Source organism: Heptranchias perlo, chromosome 10, assembly GCF_035084215.1.
Source record: "Heptranchias perlo isolate sHepPer1 chromosome 10, sHepPer1.hap1, whole genome shotgun sequence".
Lineage (NCBI taxonomy): Eukaryota > Metazoa > Chordata > Chondrichthyes > Hexanchiformes > Hexanchidae > Heptranchias > Heptranchias perlo.
This window is the reverse complement of record NC_090334.1, coordinates 72,546,081-72,560,610: the sequence shown is the minus strand read 5'-3', so window position 1 is coordinate 72,560,610 and position 14,530 is coordinate 72,546,081.

Below are 14,530 nucleotides of genomic sequence, written 5' to 3'. Positions count from 1 at the left end.
ACACTGCTCTAAGACTGTCACCTCTCCCAGCTCACTGCTCTGTGACTGTCACCTCTCCCCGTACACTGCTCTGTGACTGTCACCTCTCCCAGTACACTGCTCTGTGACTGTCACCTCTCCCCGTACACTGCTCTGTGACTGTCACCTCTCCCAGCTCACTGCTCTGTGACTGTCACTTCTACCAGCTCACTGCTCTAAGACTGTCACCTCTCCCAGCTCACTGCTCTGTGACTGTCACCTCTCCCAGCTCACTGCTCTGTGACTGTCACTTCTACCAGCTCACTGCTCTAAGACTGTCACCTCTCCCAGCTCACTGCTCTGTGACTGTCACCTCTCCCCGTACACTGCTCTGTGACTGTCACCTCTCCCAGTACACTGCTCTAAGACTGTCACCTCTCCCAGCTCACTGCTCTGTGACTGTCACCTCTCCCAGTACACTGCTCTGTGACTGTCACCTCTCCCCGTACACTGCTCTGTGACTGTCACCTCTCCCAGCTCACTGCTCTGTGACTGTCACCTCTCCCAGTACACTGCTCTGTGACTGTCACCTCTCCCAGCTCACTGCTCTGTGACTGTCACTTCTACCAGCTCACTGCTCTGTGACTGTCACCTCTCCCAGTACACTGCTCTGTGACTGTCACCTCTCCCAGCTCACTGCTCTAAGACTGTCACCTCTCCCAGCTCACTGCTCTGTGACTGTCACCTCTCCCAGTACACTGCTCTGTGACTGTCACCTCTCCCAGTACACTGCTCTGTGACTGTCACCTCTCCCAGCTCACTGCTCTGTGACTGTCACCTCTCCCAGCACACTGCTCTAAGACTGTCACCTCTCCCAGCTCACTGCTCTGTGACTGTCACCTCTCCCAGCTCACTGCTCTGTGACTGTCACTTCTACCAGCTCACTGCTCTAAGACTGTCACCTCTCCCAGCTCACTGCTCTGTGACTGTCACCTCTCCCAGCTCACTGCTCTGTGACTGTCACCTCTCCCAGTACACTGCTCTAAGACTGTCACCTCTCCCAGCTCACTGCTCTGTGACTGTCACCTCTCCCCGTACACTGCTCTGTGACTGTCACCTCTCCCAGCTCACTGCTCTGTGACTGTCACCTCTCTCAGCTCACTGCTCTGTGACTGTCACCTCTCCCCGTACACTGCTCTGTGACTGTCACCTCTCCCAGCTCACTGCTCTGTGACTGTCACCTCTCCCAGTACACTGCTCTGTGACTGTCACCTCTCCCCGTACACTGCTCTGTGACTGTCACCTCTCCCAGCTCACTGCTCTGTGACTGTCACCTCTCCCAGCTCACTGCTCTGTGACTGTCACCTCTCCCAGCTCACTGCTCTGTGACTGTCACCTCTCCCAGCTCACTGCTCTAAGACTGTCACCTCTCCCAGCTCACTGCTCTGAGACTGTCACCTCTCCCCGTACACTGCTCTGTGACTGTCACCTCTCCCCGTACACTGCTCTGTGACTGTCACCTCTCCCAGCTCACTGTTCTGTGACTGTCACCTCTCCCAGTACACTGCTCTGTGACTGTCACCTCTCCCCGTACACTGCTCTGTGACTGTCACCTCTCCCAGCTCACTGCTCTGTGACTGTCACCTCTCCCAGTACACTGCTCTGTGACTGCCACCTCTCCCAGCTCACTGCTCTGTGACTGTCACCTCTACCAGCTCACTGCTCTGTGACTGTCACCTCTCCCAGCTCACTGCTCTAAGACTGTCACCTCTCCCAGCTCACTGCTCTGAGACTGTCACCTCTCCCCGTACACTGCTCTGTGACTGTCACCTCTCTCAGCTCACTGTTGGTCTGTGACTGTCACCTCTCCCAGCTCACTGCTGGTCTGTGACTGTCACCTCTCCCAGCACACTGTTAGTCTGTGACTGTCACCTCTCCCAGCTCACTGTTGGTCTGTGACTGTCACCTCTCCCAGCTCACTGCTCTGTGACTGTCACCTCTCCCAGTACACTGCTCTGTGACTGTCACCTCTCCCAGCTCACAGGCTTTGGGGAGTCAGGAGGTGAGTCACTCACCGCAGAATACCCAGCCTCTGACCTGCTCTCTCAGTAGGATCTCTCCCAGCACACTGCTGGTCTGTGACTGTCACCTCTCCCAGCTCACTGTTGGTCTGTGACTGTCACCTCTCCCAGCACACTGTTGGTCTGTGACTGTCACCTCTCCCAGCTCACTGCTGGTCTGTGACTGTCACCTCTTCCAGCTCACTGTTGGTCTGTGACTGTCACCTCTCTCAGCTCACTGTTGGTCTGTGACTGTCACCTCTCCCAGCTCACTGCTGGTCTGTGACTGTCACCTCTCCCAGCACACTGTTAGTCTGTGACTGTCACCTCTCCCAGCACACTGTTAGTCTGTGACTGTCACCTCTCCCAGCTCACTGTTGGTCTGTGACTGTCACCTCTCCCAGCTCACTGTTGGTCTGTGACTGTCACCTCTCCCAGCTCACTGTTAGTCTGTGACTGTCACCTCTCCCAGCACACTGTTAGTCTGTGACTGTCACCTCTCCCAGCTCACTGTTGGTCTGTGACTGTCACCTCTCCCAGCTCACTGTTAGTCTGTGACTGTCACCTCTCCCAGCTCACTGTTGGTCTGTGACTGTCACCTCTCCAGCACACTGTTAGTCTGTGACTGTCACCTCTCCCAGCACACTGTTAGTCTGTGACTGTCACCTCTCCCAGCTCACTGTTGGTCTGTGACTGTCACCTCTCCCAGCTCACTGTTAGTCTGTGACTGTCACCTCTCCCAGCTCACTATTGGTCTGTGACTGTCACCTCTCCCAGCTCACTGTTAGTCTGTGACTGTCACCTCTCCCAGCTCACTGTTGATTTGTGACTGTCACCTCTCCCAGCACACTGTTAGTCTGTGACTGTCACCTCTCCCAGCACACTGTTAGTCTGTGACTGTCACCTCTCCCAGCTCACTGTTAGGCTGTGACTGTCACCTCTCCCAGCTCACTGTTGGTCTGTGACTGTCACCTCTCCCAGCTCACTGTTGGTCTGTGACTGTCACCTCTCCCAGCTCACTGTTAGTCTGTGACTGTCACCTCTCCCAGCTCACTGTTGGTCTGTGACTGTCACCTCTCCCAGCACACTGTTAGTCTGTGACTGTCACCTCTCCCAGCACACTGTTGGTCTGTGACTGTCACCTCTCCCAGCACACTGTTGGTCTGTGACTGTCACCTCTCCCAGCTCACTGTTGGTCTGTGACTGTCACCTCTCCCAGCTCACTGTTGGTCTGTGACTGTCACCTCTCCCAGCTCACTGTTGGTCTGTGACTGTCACCTCTCCCAGCTCACTGCTGGTCCGTGACTGTCACCTCTTTCAGCTCACTGTTAGTCTGTGACTGTCACCTCTCCCAGCACACTGTTAGTCTGTGACTGTCACCTCTCCCAGCACACTGTTAGTCTGTGACTGTCACCTCTCCCAGCACACTGTTGGTCTGTGACTGTCACCTCTCCCAGCTCACTGTTGGTCTGTGACTGTCACCTCTCCCAGCTCACTGCTGGTCCGTGACTGTCACCTCTTTCAGCTCACTGTTGGTCTGTGACTGTCACCTCTCCCAGCTCACTGTTGGTCTGTGACTGTCACCTCTCCCAGCTCACTGTTGGTCTGTGACTGTCACCTCTCCCAGCACACTGTTGGTCTGTGACTGTCACCTCTCCCAGCTCACTGTTAGTCTGTGACTGTCACCTCTCCCAGCACACTGTTAGTCTGTGACTGTCACCTCTCCCAGCACACTGTTGGTCTGTGACTGTCACCTCTCCAGCACACTGTTAGGCTGTGACCGTCACCTCTCCCAGCTCACTGTTGGTCTGTGACTGTCACCTCTCCCAGCACACTGTTGGTCTGTGACTGTCACCTCTCCCAGCTCACTGTTGGTCTGTGACTGTCACCTCTCCAGCACACTGTTGGTCTGTGACTGTCACCTCTCCCAGCACACTGTTAGTCTGTGACTGTCACCTCTCCCAGCACACTGTTAGTCTGTGACTGTCACCTCTCCCAGCACACTGTTGGTCTGTGACTGTCACCTCTCCAGCACACTGTTAGTCTGTGACTGTCACCTCTCCCAGCTCACTGTTGGTCTGTGACTGTCACCTCTCCCAGCACACTGTTGGTCTGTGACTGTCACCTCTCCCAGCTCACTGTTGGTCTGTGACTGTCACCTCTCCCAGCTCACTGTTAGTCTGTGACTGTCACCTCTCCCAGCACACTGTTGGTCTGTGACTGTCACCTCTCCCAGTTCACTGCTGGTCTGTGACTGTCACCTCTCCCAGCTCACTGTTAGTCTGTGACTGTCACCTCTCCCAGCTCACTGTTAGTCTGTGACTGTCACCTCTCCCAGCTCACTGTTAGTCTGTGACTGTCACCTCTCCCAGCACACTGTTGGTCTGTGACTGTCACCTCTCCCAGCTCACTGTTAGTCTGTGACTGTCACCTCTCCCAGTTCACTGTTAGTCTGTGACTGTCACCTCTCCCAGCACACTGTTGGTCTGTGACTGTCACCTCTCCCAGCTCACTGCTGGTCTGTGACTGTCACCTCTCCCAGCTCACTGTTGGTCTGTGACTGTCACCTCTCCCAGCACACTGTTGGTCTGTGACTGTCACCTCTCCCAGCTCACTGTTAGTCTGTGACTGTCACCTCTCCCAGCACACTGTTAGTCTGTGACTGTCACCTCTCCCAGCTCACTGTTGGTCTGTGACTGTCACCTCTCCCAGCTCACTGTTAGTCTGTGACTGTCACCTCTCCCAGCTCACTGTTGGTCTGTGACTGTCACCTCTCCAGCACACTGTTAGTCTGTGACTGTCACCTCTCCCAGCACACTGTTAGTCTGTGACTGTCACCTCTCCCAGCTCACTGTTGGTCTGTGACTGTCACCTCTCCCATCTCACTGTTAGTCTGTGACTGTCACCTCTCCCAGCTCACTATTGGTCTGTGACTGTCACCTCTCCCAGCTCACTGTTAGTCTGTGACTGTCACCTCTCCCAGCTCACTGTTGATTTGTGACTGTCACCTCTCCCAGCTCACTGTTGGTCTGTGACTGTCACATCTCCCAGCTCACTGTTGGTCTGTGACTGTCACCTCTCCCAGCTCACTGTTAGTCTGTGACTGTCACCTCTCCCAGCTCACTGTTGGTCTGTGACTGTCACCTCTCCCAGCACACTTTTAGTCTGTGACTGTCACCTCTCCCAGCACACTGTTGGTCTGTGACTGTCACCTCTCCCAGCACACTGTTGGTCTGTGACTGTCACCTCTCCCAGCACACTGTTGGTCTGTGACTGTCACCTCTCCCAGCTCACTGTTGGTCTGTGACTGTCACCTCTCCCAGCTCACTGTTGGTCTGTGACTGTCACCTCTCCCAGCTCACTGCTGGTCCGTGACTGTCACCTCTTTCAGCTCACTGTTAGTCTGTGACTGTCACCTCTCCCAGCTCACTGCTGGTCTGTGACTGTCACCTCTCCAGCACACTGTTAGTCTGTGACTGTCACCTCTCCCAGCACACTGTTGGTCTGTGACTGTCACCTCTCCCAGCTCACTGTTGGTCTGTGACTGTCACCTCTCCCAGCTCACTGCTGGTCCGTGACTGTCACCTCTTTCAGCTCACTGTTGGTCTGTGACTGTCACCTCTCCCAGCTCACTGTTGGTCTGTGACTGTCACCTCTCCCAGCTCACTGTTGGTCTGTGACTGTCACCTCTCCCAGCACACTGTTGGTCTGTGACTGTCACCTCTCCCAGCTCACTGTTGGTCTGTGACTGTCACCTCTCCCAGCTCACTGCTGGTCTGTGACTGTCACCTCTCCAGCACACTGTTAGTCTGTGACTGTCACCTCTCCCAGCACACTGTTAGTCTGTGACTGTCACCTCTCCCAGCTCACAGTTGGTCTGTGACTGTCACCTCTCCAGCACACTGTTGGTCTGTGACTGTCACCTCTCCCAGCACACTGTTAGTCTGTGACTGTCACCTCTCCCAGCACACTGTTAGTCTGTGACTGTCACCTCTCCCAGCACACTGTTGGTCTGTGACTGTCACCTCTCCAGCACACTGTTAGTCTGTGACTGTCACCTCTCCCAGCTCACTGTTGGTCTGTGACTGTCACCTCTCCCAGCACACTGTTGGTCTGTGACTGTCACCTCTCCCAGCTCACTGTTGGTCTGTGACTGTCACCTCTCCCAGCTCACTGTTAGTCTGTGACTGTCACCTCTCCCAGCTCACTGTTGGTCTGTGACTGTCACCTCTCCCAGTTCACTGCTGGTCTGTGACTGTCACCTCTCCCAGCTCACTGTTAGTCTGTGACTGTCACCTCTCCCAGCTCACTGTTAGTCTGTGACTGTCACCTCTCCCAGCTCACTGTTAGTCTGTGACTGTCACCTCTCCCAGCACACTGTTGGTCTGTGACTGTCACCTCTCCCAGCTCACTGTTAGTCTGTGACTGTCACCTCTCCCAGCTCACTGTTAGTCTGTGACTGTCACCTCTCCCAGCACACTGTTGGTCTGTGACTGTCACCTCTCCCAGCTCACTGCTGGTCTGTGACTGTCACCTCTCCCAGCTCACTGTTGGTCTGTGACTGTCACCTCTCCCAGCACACTGTTGGTCTGTGACTGTCACCTCTCCCAGCTCACTGTTGGTCTGTGACTGTCACCTCTCCCAGCTCACTGCTGGTCTGTGACTGTCACCTCTCCCAGCTCACTGTTGGTCTGTGACTGTCACCTCTCCCAGCTCACTGTTGGTCTGTGACTGTCACCTCTCCCAGCTCACTGCTGGTCTGTGACTGTCACCTCTCCCAGCTCACTGTTAGTCTGTGACTGTCACCTCTCCCAGCACACTGTTAGTCTGTGACTGTCACCTCTCCCAGCACACTGTTGGTCTGTGACTGTCACCTCTCCCAGCTCACTGTTGGTCTGTGACTGTCACCTCTCCCAGCTCACTGTTGGTCTGTGACTGTCACCTCTCCCAGCTCACTGCTGGTCTGTGACTGTCACCTCTCCCAGCTCACTGCTGGTCTGTGACTGTCACCTCTCTCAGCTCACTGTTAGTCTGTGACTGTCACCTCTCCCAGCACACTGTTGGTCTGTGACTGTCACCTCTCCCAGCTCACTGTTGGTCTGTGACTGTCACCTCTCCCAGCACACTGTTAGTCTGTGACTGTCACCTCTCCCAGCTCACTGTTAGTCTGTGACTGTCACCTCTCCCAGCTCACTGTTAGTCTGTGACTCTCACCTCTCCCAGCTCACTGTTAGTCTGTGACTGCCACCTCTCCCAGCTCACTGCTGGTCTGTGACTGTCACCTCTCCCAGCTCACTGTTGGTCTGTGACTGTCACCTCTCCCAGCTCACTGTTGGTCTGTGACTGTCACCTCTCCCAGCTCACTGTTGGTCTGTGACTGTCACCTCTCCCAGCTCACTGTTGGTCTGTGACTGTCACCTCTCCCAGCACACTGTTAGTCTGTGACTGTCACCTCTCCCAGCTCACTGTTGGTCTGTGACTGTCACCTCTCCCAGCTCACTGCTGGTCTGTGACTGTCACCTCTCCAGCACACTGTTAGTCTGTGACTGTCACCTCTCCCAGCACACTGTTAGTCTGTGACTGTCACCTCTCCCAGCTCACTGTTGGTCTGTGACTGTCACCTCTCCAGCACACTGTTGGTCTGTGACTGTCACCTCTCCCAGCACACTGTTAGTCTGTGACTGTCACCTCTCCCAGCACACTGTTAGTCTGTGACTGTCACCTCTCCCAGCACACTGTTGGTCTGTGACTGTCACCTCTCCAGCACACTGTTAGTCTGTGACTGTCACCTCTCCCAGCTCACTGTTGGTCTGTGACTGTCACCTCTCCCAGCACACTGTTGGTCTGTGACTGTCACCTCTCCCAGCTCACTGTTGGTCTGTGACTGTCACCTCTCCCAGCTCACTGTTAGTCTGTGACTGTCACCTCTCCCAGCTCACTGTTGGTCTGTGACTGTCACCTCTCCCAGTTCACTGCTGGTCTGTGACTGTCACCTCTCCCAGCTCACTGTTAGTCTGTGACTGTCACCTCTCCCAGCTCACTGTTAGTCTGTGACTGTCACCTCTCCCAGCTCACTGTTAGTCTGTGACTGTCACCTCTCCCAGCACACTGTTGGTCTGTGACTGTCACCTCTCCCAGCTCACTGTTAGTCTGTGACTGTCACCTCTCCCAGCTCACTGTTAGTCTGTGACTGTCACCTCTCCCAGCACACTGTTGGTCTGTGACTGTCACCTCTCCCAGCTCACTGCTGGTCTGTGACTGTCACCTCTCCCAGCTCACTGTTGGTCTGTGACTGTCACCTCTCCCAGCACACTGTTGGTCTGTGACTGTCACCTCTCCCAGCTCACTGTTGGTCTGTGACTGTCACCTCTCCCAGCTCACTGCTGGTCTGTGACTGTCACCTCTCCCAGCTCACTGTTGGTCTGTGACTGTCACCTCTCCCAGCTCACTGTTGGTCTGTGACTGTCACCTCTCCCAGCTCACTGCTGGTCTGTGACTGTCACCTCTCCCAGCTCACTGTTAGTCTGTGACTGTCACCTCTCCCAGCACACTGTTAGTCTGTGACTGTCACCTCTCCCAGCACACTGTTGGTCTGTGACTGTCACCTCTCCCAGCTCACTGTTGGTCTGTGACTGTCACCTCTCCCAGCTCACTGTTGGTCTGTGACTGTCACCTCTCCCAGCTCACTGCTGGTCTGTGACTGTCACCTCTCCCAGCTCACTGCTGGTCTGTGACTGTCACCTCTCTCAGCTCACTGTTAGTCTGTGACTGTCACCTCTCCCAGCACACTGTTGGTCTGTGACTGTCACCTCTCCCAGCTCACTGTTGGTCTGTGACTGTCACCTCTCCCAGCACACTGTTAGTCTGTGACTGTCACCTCTCCCAGCTCACTGTTAGTCTGTGACTGTCACCTCTCCCAGCTCACTGTTAGTCTGTGACTCTCACCTCTCCCAGCTCACTGTTAGTCTGTGACTCTCACCTCTCCCAGCTCACTGTTAGTCTGTGACTGCCACCTCTCCCAGCTCACTGCTGGTCTGTGACTGTCACCTCTCCCAGCTCACTGTTGGTCTGTGACTGTCACCTCTCCCAGCTCACTGTTGGTCTGTGACTGTCACCTCTCCCAGCACACTGTTAGTCTGTGACTGTCACCTCTCCCAGCTCACTGTTGGTCTGTGACTGTCACCTCTCCCAGCACACTGTTGGTCTGTGGATAGAGGGAGTGATTCTATGCCATAGATTTACATGTGGCCGGAGGGGAGGGGGAGGGGGGAAGGAACAGTCAGTGACAGCAGGACTTGTGGTGCACGGTACATGTAATAGAGGAAGCTGATTATTGTGACACAGCGAGATTCCTAGAGCACAGACTAATTGGGTGGGATATCAAGTGGGAGCAGTTGTTGAAGGGCTTCTACTCACCGACTTAAAGGCACATTGATGTGGCTGAGATTTTCCACACACAGTATTGCCATGGCAGCAGAGAGGTCAAGGAGCAAGTCTCCTCCTTTTGAGTACATAGCCTTGGAGCTCTTGCTCCACCAGATACAGTAAAGAATGGTGGTCCTCTTCAGGCCTCAATACTGGATAATGTGTGCAATGCCTTGACAGAGGTGGTTGAGCACATGAATGCTGTGTCACACCTGGATAGGTCTTGTCAGCAGATGAAAGAGAAATTTTCAGGACTCAGGAAAATTGCCCAGGTAAGTATTCTGACACATCTGGTATAAAGTCTTATGATGAAAGAAAATGGCAGTTCACTCTCACCTTCGCTCAGTAGCACAGCACGTAGGGCTTCTCGGGATGGAGTCCCTCTCAGCACACTGCTCCTCTCGGGATGGAGTCTCTCTCAGCACACTGCTCCTCTCGGGATGGAGTCTCTCTCAGCACACTGCTCCTCTCGGGATGGAGTCTCTCTCAGCACACTGCTCCTCTCGGGATGGAGTCTCTCTCAGCACACTGCTCCTCTCGGGATGGAGTCTCTCTCAGCACACTGCTCCTCTCGGGATGGAGTCTCTCTCAGCACACTGCTCCTCTCGGGATGGAGTCTCTCTCAGCACACTGCTCCTCTCGGGATGGAGTCTCTCTCAGCACACTGCTCCTCTCGGGATGGAGTCTCTCTCAGCACACTGCTCCTCTCGGGATGGAGTCTCTCTCAGCACACTGCTTCTCTCGGGATGGAGTCTCTCTCAGCACACTGCTCCTCTCGGGATGGAGTCTCTCTCAGCACACTGCTTCTCTTGGGATGGAGTCTCTCTCAGCACACTGCTCCTCTCGGGATGGAGTCTCTCTCAGCACACTGCTCCTCTGAAATTACCACTCCCATATACAGCTGGTGATGATTCTGTGCTGGCTTAAAAATAACGGCTGTTCATAAACAACAAAAAAAGTTTCCAGGCCTGAAGCAAATTGAGTTTTTATTATGGATTATAATATTGCTTCTCAATCAATCGGAATCTACAACCCATCATCTACTGTTTTTTATCGAGCTTTACCTCAGAAAACTTGCAAAGCTCCCACTTACCACACCTCATGACAAAAAGCAAGAAGATGTTGGAAATTACAAATATAACCATTCCGAACCCAAAATATACAAAATACTTCACATTATACAATAGTTGATTTTATAAATTACATTACAATGTTTAATAGATATTATACAAATACGCTACTGACCAAAAAACAAAGAGGTGTTTTCGAGGAAATCTGGTACAGAAGGGTGGGGTAGACTGGGAGAAACGTGTCTTACATCAGTCGGTCGTCTAGAGTCAATCAGAACACACGTGGGAAATAGCAAATTGGTGCTACACAAAGCAGGAATCAACCAAAATATACTACAGGAAGATACCATCCACTTTCATTGGGGGTTACAAGGCCTCACGGTATATAGGTTGCAGAAATATATTCTGACACACTCCACTGAGCCAATAGGTGGGCCATGGGAGGGGTGGGGGGAGGCAGTGAGGCTGTGTGCAGACCAAGTTGGGGAATCCAAAGGCTGTGTCCCCAGCTCTCTGCATTACTTGTTCAAAATTATGAGTGAGTATTAGATGAGTGGGAAAGGTGGAGAATGAAGGCACCCCACAGAGATGAAGAGAATATTGAAGGAGGGGGCAGTTTCATGAAAAGTAACTTGCCCTGGACTAATTGGCAAGTAGCATTTCTAGCCCAAGCATGTGGGAGGGGAAGGAGTTCCATTAGTGTTTTGATTGATTTGGTGCCACTTCATGCTGCAATCTAAAACTAATTAGACAGTCAGGACTTCATAATACATCACTTATGGATTTCCCATTGTGCCAGTTTGGCTCAGTTTGTAGCCCTTTTCCCTCTGGGATTAGAAGGTTGTGATTTGAGCATGTAACCTAAGATGACACTCCAGAGCAATACTGAGGGAGTGTTGCATTGTTGGAGGTGTCAGTGAAGATGTTAAGGAGAGGCCCTGTCTGCCTGTTCCAGTGGCTTAGGTGGATGTTAAAGATCCCATGGCACTAATCAAAGAACAGGGAGTTCTCCTGATATCCTGGCCAACATTAGTCCCTCAACCAACACCACTGTCCAATACATGACCAGGAGTTAGTGGTTGAAGAAGAGACTACGTCAACACATTAGAATAGGTTACACAGGTGCTTGAAGGAAAAGGGGATAAAGGATTAAGATTACTGCTCGTGTGGTGCACAAAACACAACACTGACTGGTTGGGCCGAATGGCCTGTACCTGTGTTGTAAATTATATGTAAAAAATTCTATATAATTTTCTCTTTGAAAAAGATTCTTTAAAACTAAATAAAACAAATCATCCTAAAACAATGCATCGGAATGCACGCTGGAAACCTAATACATAGTGTCCACGGGATAGTGAAACGTAGGTTCAAAACACAGAATGACGGGTCATTCATCTCATTGCTGCTCATGGGACGTGGCTGCTACAGAATGGCTGCAGTGTTTGCTGACATAACACTAATGATTGTACTTCCGAAAGATAATTCGTGGTGTATAAAGTGCTTTGGGGTGTATTCATGTGAGAGGTGCTATATAAATGGAAGTATTGGGATTCTTCATTCAATTGAGTGCACTGTTCCCATCCACTCCCATTATACAGAATTCTTGGTTGTTTATTATTCCTGTAGGAAAGTAAAGCACCAGAAAAGAGCATTATGTTCCACCTTGCTGTCCCAAAGTTCAAAAAATACCATATACGATATTCCTTCGTCTCTTAAACTCCTCAAATGCATCATTTGTTAAAAAAAACTAGCGAGCTCACTTTCGAATCTGCTAACACTATTTTCCTTCACTATCTCCCTGGGCAGTCTGTTCTGTATATTCACCACCCTCTGTGTGATTAATTGCTACCCGCAGGCTGGCTATCCTGCTGTAAGTGCTGGACTGAACCTGCCTGTAACCTCTGGCACTGTCCTAGAATCATGGAATGGTTAGAGCGCAGATGGAGGCCATTCAGCCCATCGAGCCCATGCTGGCTCTTTGTAAGAGCAATCCTGTTAGTCCCTTTCCCATCCCCCCGCCCTTTCCCCGTAGCCTTGCACATTTTTTCTTTTCAAGTATTTATCCAATTCCACGGCAAAGTATGTGGGATCGGGGGTGGTCACCCTATTTACATAATCCCAGGTATCTGCCAGAGGGAAGGCCACACAATGACGTGGAGGGTGCCCGCACCCACGTATCATATCAATCCCCTCCCCTCAAAAGGGACCTGAAAGAATTATTTTTAAATCTTTGGGGGGTCCCAGGCCATGATGCAGGCCTGGATCCTCCCCCATGTGGGCCCTACTTCTGCTGGAAAGCAAGCTGGTACATCTCCTCTCACTTGAAGTACTGCCCCAATGCTGCTCAGACAGATAAGGGATGAGTAAACCCCCGGCCTGGCAGTCCCTTCCCCCAGTCACACTGCCTCTGATGAAGGGGATCATGTTTGGGGTGCACAGAAATTCTGTCCCAAACAAGGCCCAGCAGAAACTGGCGGGGAAGATACCTGAAGGTCTGTGGTTTTCCGACCCGCAGTTTTTTAATGCACATTTTAGATTTTTATTTTCTTCTGTATACACAATGTTCGTTAAGAGTTTAATTATCTTACTGTAACCTTTCCACTGTTGTATAGTGCCCAAAACTGTACACATTACTCTTGGTGGGCTGAACCGGTGGTCAATAAAGCTCACCATTACTCCCTTTGTTTTAACCCTTTAGCTGTACACATTATGGTCTAGTTTGCTGCATGTTGTACTAATAGCTTTATCGAGCTATTGACCAGTACCCTCAGATCCCATAGAATCTGCAGCACAGGATCAGGCCATTCGGCCCAATTGGTCTATGTCAGTGTTTACGCTTCACATGGGCCTCCTCCCACTCTAACTACATCTTCCCACCTTGCCCCCGTATCCCTCTATTCCCTCTCTGTATTGAGTCCTCTAGTCTACTATTGTCCATTTTATGGCTCCTTAATCCTAATTCCCAGACTTATCACCTTGCATTTGTCCACATTAAAAAACGTCTGCCACTTGTCTGTTTAATTCCCAATCTATCTGGATCCCTCTGTTTATGTTACCCACTTATTATCCTATTATTTGTAGCCTCCCCAGTTTTGTATCACTAGGAAGCTCAACCTGCTTTGCATCTGTCCCCACTTACATCAGTTATGTAGGATGTAAACAGTAATGGGTCTGGCAATGACCTCCCCCTCCACCCCCTGCCCAATGAGCCACCTTCTTCCACTCTGATGCAGCTCCATGTAAACTTCCTCTGGATTGAGCCAATCCATTTCCCTCCCCCTTCTGTTCTGTACCTTCTAACCTTTTTAACCAATCTCCTCTTTGCTCCCATGTCAGAACCTTTGCTAAAATCAAAATATTAATGTTAACCTACAGAAGACAGGGTCGATTTCCAGACATGCACGAGTGAGGCTCTGTGCTGGGATCAGGAAAGTGGAAAATTTACCTGACACTCTCTGCTGAGCACCTCTTGTCCACTCGACCCATAATCTCCATGAAGAAGTCGAACAGATTTGTCAGACGTGACCTTTCTCCCACAAACTCGTACTGGTTCCCTTTTACTGTTCTATATTTCTCTGAGTGCATCAATATTCCTTCCTTCAGGATGCTCCCTAATATTTTACCTGCTATCGATGTCAGGTTCACTGGCCTGTAGTTCCCAGTGTTATCTTTATACCCCTCTTCATAAATGAGTGAGAGATTTGCCCTTCTCCAATCGCCAGGCACTGTTTTGAACAAGTCCCTAATGACGCTTGGCAGGATCTGACCAGTTTCACTCGCGACTACCCAAGTATTTACCCTAGTGTGCAGTCTGTCCGAGCCAGATGCTTTGACCCCTTTAAGTGCTCTCTGGCAATTAAGAAGCCATGTTGTCCTCATTCTGACTAGATAAGAGTTCTTCATTTAGTTAAATGTACTACATTACCATCATACAAAACTCCTCATCCGAACAGGAGTTAAGTACATTGTTATTCCTGTGCAATCCCATTATATAATTTCCCCATTTGGTCTAAATGC